This window comes from Centruroides sculpturatus, unplaced genomic scaffold (assembly GCF_000671375.1).
Source record: "Centruroides sculpturatus isolate CEXI.00-Female unplaced genomic scaffold, Cexi_2.0 scaffold224, whole genome shotgun sequence".
Taxonomy (NCBI): Eukaryota; Metazoa; Arthropoda; class Arachnida; order Scorpiones; family Buthidae; genus Centruroides; species Centruroides sculpturatus.
Genome location: NW_019384419.1, coordinates 339409 through 345615, shown reverse-complemented (window position 1 = coordinate 345615; position 6207 = coordinate 339409).

Sequence of the window (6207 nt, the reverse complement as noted above, 5' to 3'; positions counted from 1 at the left end):
AACGTTTTAAATTTGGAACGTTCCAGTGTTTGAGCGTAAATTAATATAGATCAATAGAACATAAATAAGTTTAATGTACAGTAGAGCATCGTTTATCCGAAAACATTCCAGTCGGCAAAATGAAATTTCACTAGTGCTGTGGCGCTGCAATCTTTGGCTATATCTTGGGCTACTCCAATATTTTTTTTGTTGGTGTGTGTGTTTTAGCTGGCAGCACTGGCACTTTTAACTGGCGTCTAATTACAGAACGATTCCATAACCGTAGTTCTGTTTTTTACCACGAGATGTCGCTACTTCGTGACGTCAAGAAGCTGGACAAGCATAATTCTGACTGTGGTGTAAATACACCACAGTCAGAATTAATTTATTACGAACAAAATTTGCTACTGTTCGTTTGTTGAACGTCAAATTTGTCTTTTGTCTAATGTTCAATGTTTATATTATAGCTTTAAAAGATGATTATTGTTCATTATTTTTATCAAAATATTTAAAATTATACAGTATATTATAAAAGTTATTCTACAGAATATGTAGACTTTCGTTCTTAAATTCTTTTAATCTCAAGATTTTCCTGCTGAATTTTCAATCTCTTACTCGAATTTTTTTTTTTGTATTATTTAATAAAATTATTCATTGCTTTTTAGAAATAATTTAAACGTTTTATATTAGAAAATTTGCAATATTTTATTTCACAATTAACGTTTATCTTTGAAATGTTCCACAAAACCAAACTCAATTTTCTGCATAGGCATCCTTATTTGGTTTTCACGAAATTTTAAACAACCTAACCCTAGCGAATACCAAGAGTTAAGTGTATCTTGTGTAATTTGAGTAAAGTCTTTTGAATTGGTAGTTTAAATCCATCAACAAATTATCATCGTCACTAAAATATTAGTGAACTTTTTGTAGCCTGATTTAACAGATCTGCAATGATTCATTTGAACGTTAGCTAAGAAAAAATGCCACAGTATTCATAAGAAAGATGTTTTCTTTATGAAAAAGATTTATTGAAAATTATACATTTGCAACATTTTCATATGCACAATCTGTTATTGAATGTTTTCCTTTTGTAAGTACAGTACATTTCTGAACTGAGCGTAGTCATGATCCCATGTGCCAGAGCCGCACGAGTAGAATTTATAAATTCCATGAATTTTTAGACAGTACGACACAATTAACTTTAGTTGGTTCTCAACTTATCTGTGACTTTCCATTCGTAGAAATCTGTCAAATACAGTACATAATATTTTTAATTACAGTACTACTGAATGAGCTGTTAATATTCATGAAAACAATTATTTTAAGATATATTAATTAAATACAGCATTTTTAAATTTCAGAACAGAATTTACTTACCCTTCATAGTTTTGAATTCCAGCTTCTCAATTTCACAGGCAAATTTATGTACTATACAGGTACAGTACTTTCTCCAGATGTTCACGTAATTGAAGGAAAGTAGAAAATCCTTCAGAACATGAAGTCTTCCGACAGAATATAGACTTTTCCTCCACCAGGATTTGCTTATCTTCTAAATCTACATGCTTGTTAGTAAGATTTCCTTTTGAGGAGAAGTGCTTATCGCAATAACAATAAGTATTTTCTAATATATCCAACGCAATATTTTCCATAACGATTTCTTAGCAACGTAGCGGGAATACTTCAAAGCCAATTATCGATAATAAAGTATGGTTTTAAAGCTAAAATATCGACAAAAAATTTCAAGCACACCGTACAGTATGAGGTATACGCTATCTGAACGTCACGAGACTAGCGGCATCTCTTGGTAAAAACCAGAACTACGGCTACGGAATCGTTCTGTAATTAGACGCCAGTCACTTTTGTGAGGTGTTTTCTGAGAACTGTGTCACGCTGAATCGAACGTTTTTGATACTAGATTAACTTCTAAAGTATAATTATTTTGTTTTTATATTTCTCAATACATTTATTTTGTTTGTAAAAAATAAAAAAATAATTTTTAACGATATAATAGCCACGACGATTATTTTAAAAAGTTTACATTAGGCTTAACATCGATGAAAATTCAACGCGAAGCGACACGCAACGGAAAAAAATTTCAACACGGGATAGGTTAATATATTTTTTCGTACATAATCGGTTATCCGAACAACTCGATTCCCCAATTGATTCGGATAAACGACACTCTACTGTAATTTAAAAATTTAAATCTGAATTTTTTTGACAAAAATTCAGATTCAACTAAAAAGAGGCCTTCTTACTGCCCACAGGGCTCAAAGTGTTAGTATATATTAAGGTTCGTTTTTTCTCTCGTTTACTTGACGACTTGCCTCTACCGAGCCTTATCATCCATGTTAGTGTTACAACCCGTCCGGTTTTCACCCGACAGTTCGGGAATTGACTCACTGTCCGGGTGAACTATTAATTTTGTCCGGGAATTTCGAAGAAATTGTGAAATTACGATGAAACAAAGTTCTTGCAAATATTTTTACAAATTTACTATTTTAACAGCGAAAAATGTCGCACTCACTGAAACTCATCTGCAATTCTGCAATTCATGCTTACGTTACTCCCACGCAAGTCCCTAGTCCCTAACTGTAACTGATTTAGAACCGGCATGCACGATTTGCAAGATGGCTGCTCGTGTTGGACTAAACGTATTTTATTATGACAATCACAAAGTTATTCTCTCATTCTAAAATGACTTCGAAATGTAAAATTATCATACGTCGATCTAACAGATTCCGAATACATTTTAACAGAAGATAGCGGTCCATTTCGTTGATTACAATTAATAATTGCTTTATTAATTTCATCACGATCTGACACATCTTCCATTTGAATAATTTATAGGTTACTTCATACTTTTCGACCAGTTCGTTTGCCACAATTGTTGCGATCATAATTTTAACTTCGTCCACTATTTTGCCCAGTTGTATAGCTAAGAATAATCGTTCAATGATGCACGGAACATTCTTAGCTCCGCCAACTAAGCCATTCAGAATTCTAACCTAAGTGTTCTGCGTTACTGAACACGGCCCTGACCTGCCGTCCGAGTTAGCGATTTTGAAAAGGTGGCAACACTAATCCATATATTTTATTTTTAATTTATCTTATTTAAAATATAGGCTCTCGAACTTTGTAGTGTCTCCTCTTGTATTGTATATCGTACTTTTCCTGATGAACAACAGTTCATGCCGGTTACCTATTAAACTCCATCGTGGAAAAAATATTTGAATTGAAATAACATGACTTCATGTCTAAACCAGAAGGTTCGTGTATAGTTAGTCGGGGATACCTGTTCCTAAGCCTTTCATATCTGCTTTCGACTTTCATCTATCTAGCTCTGTTCTCGAGTTTAAGGAAAGACGGACGGACGAGAATTTATAGGTCTACAATTTTTTCAAATTGCACCCAATAACGTTTTTTTTTTTACTCTTTCCACCTTGTGGGCACTAAGAAGGCCTTCTTTAGCAAGCCCTCATAGATTCGACCAGGCTCACAATCGTATGTCCGGGTGAGGAACGAGGCCCGACATATCTAGACAAAACCCCGAATAATTCCTGGGATTTTCGACCCGTCCAGATGTAATCTCGGGTTCCAGACAAATAGGTTGCCACCTTAAACCGCCCGACCATACGGCCATCCACATATATAATAATAGCTATAATATATTGTAAATAGGATCTTACACGACTTTCTTAAGGATAGTTTCAGAAACGGAACCTTTTAATTTTGGTAAGTTTTCAAAAACTAATTTTGTAAAAAGAAAAAATCATTTTTTATTAACAAAATCGGAAAGCAGACTGTACAAACAGATTATAAAATGTAATTTAGAGGTTGTCCATAAATAAAGTCCACACTGGAAGTGAGTGAGAAAGGGGGTTATGACAAGTCGGACAAAATCGGACAAGGTGGAAGGGAGGGGTTGAACTTCAATGGACGTCCGTTTTATTTCATTAACTTTTACATAGTTTATACATTTTATTATGTATAAAGCGATAAAGAAGGTGATTGAGTTTTGCTGGATGTCGGAAACTGAAAATTGTAAGTAATTTTTATGTAACTATATATTTGTAAAACTTAAATAGTTAAATATTACTAGTTTAATTATAATAATAGACAGACATGTCTACAAATGTATACTGTTAAAATGAAGAACATACCATCTAATGCTAGAAAATACCTTTTAAAATTACATACCAATGTCATATTTTATAATTTAAAAATTTAACTAAGAAATGACGTAAAATAAATTCCTAATTATGTAAAATTTATTAGATCAAATTGTAAAACTCCAACTGAAGAAGAGTAGAAAAAAACCCAAAATGCACATATTTGAGATCAAAAGTCTAATAAAAAATAAAAAAAACCAGTAAAAATTCCTCAGAAAATTGTGATGTGATAAGTCTCCCCAAACAGCCAAAAAGTAGCTATAAAATAATAAAACAACAAGGGAAAAAAGGGCAAGATTTATGAATGAGGAATAAAAGTAATTAACATTCACCTGTCAAATAAACTAATCAGAAACTTTCTATAAAGTGCAAGAACCATATACAACTAAAAATAAATATTGTGTCATGTAATGGTGGGTGAGGGTAGTGGCTTCCAGACAGTGTGTATATGACTATAAACCATAACTGCCATTCAAACTACCTTTTTTCAAACATGCTTTTTTGTTTTATTTGATTGCTGATGAATTTCTCTGACTAGATGATATAATAAATAAATGGATTTTTGATAAATTAATTTTAAAAAATTATTAGAATATAATTCTATGTAAAGATTTCAACCTTTATGACAAAATTTTAAAAATATAACAATCGTAAAGAGTGTTTGTGATAAAAAGTAAAGAAACAGAATGATTCTATGCACAAAATATCACAATTTAAAAAATTTCTTATTAAACACTTAAAAGTGTACAGATCAACTAGTTGGGAAAGCATTTCTTAGTAGCTTATTTAATAATTGTTAAGTGTTTTTTTTGTGTTTCTGGACAACACTGAGAGGTTCACATTGACACAATGATTCTATATGATAAGACCCATGGAAATACTGTGTGAATACTGNAACTAAATCTAGACTAATTTCACTCGAATATTTCCAAAACACGTATAATTTGTTGGAAATGATCGATATAAAATATGATATGAACAAAAAATTGTCGGAATACTTTTCGAGTGTACCCGTTCGAATACACCATTGCTTAAGCTTGTTTTCGTCGCGGAGCGTCACATCGGATGGCGGACGCGTACGAAGCTGTCACGTGACATTTGCCGGTGCTATTTCGGTCACGTGACTACTCATCTCTGACGTGTTCCTGATAACTTATTCTTTTTGCGAAGAATTCGCTGAACTTTAGAGACATCATTAACAGAAATATTAAAACTTCATTCCATTCTAAATATGGATTAAAATCAACATATAATAACGTATGATAATGCGATAAGTAACTAATAATTCTGTTCTACTTTTAAATGGCCTAATCTCTCATGTCGTAAACAAAATTGTATAAAATATTTATTTACATCAAGACATTAGACATCTTATGTTGCATCTGATTAATATTTATCATCATCATAATATATATCATGATAGAATTATGGCCGTTAGCGAGTGGTTTTCTTTTGTTGCTTCATATAGTCAATAATAATAATAAGTCGTTTCTAATTACAATAAAAATCTATAGTATATTATGATCTATCACGTGATGTCTCTAAAGTTCACCGAATTCTTCGCAAAAAGAGTAAGTTATCAGGAACACGTCGGAGATGAGTAGTCACGTGACCGAAATAGCACCGTCAAATGTCACGTGACACGCTTCGTACGCGTCCGCCGTCCGATGTGACGCTCCGCGACGAAAACAAGCTTAAGCAATGGCGTCTTCGAACGGGTACACTCGAAAAGTATTCCGACAATGTTTTGTTCATAGCATATTTTATATCGATCATTTCCAACAAATTATACGTGTTTTGGAAATATTCGAGTGAAATTAGACTAGATTTGATTAACTTTATGGAAGAAAACCTCTCAAATAGCCGTACCCCCTAATTAGCACAAGTGCCTAATTAACTTCGATTTCGGCACTTATACAGCAGTTTAAAAGCTTTTCATCCATAAAAGTAATCGATTCTAGACTAATTTGACTCGAACATTTCCAAAACACAGAATTTTTTAGGGATGATTCATGTAAAATATGATAGAAACAAACAATTGTAGGAATACGTACGG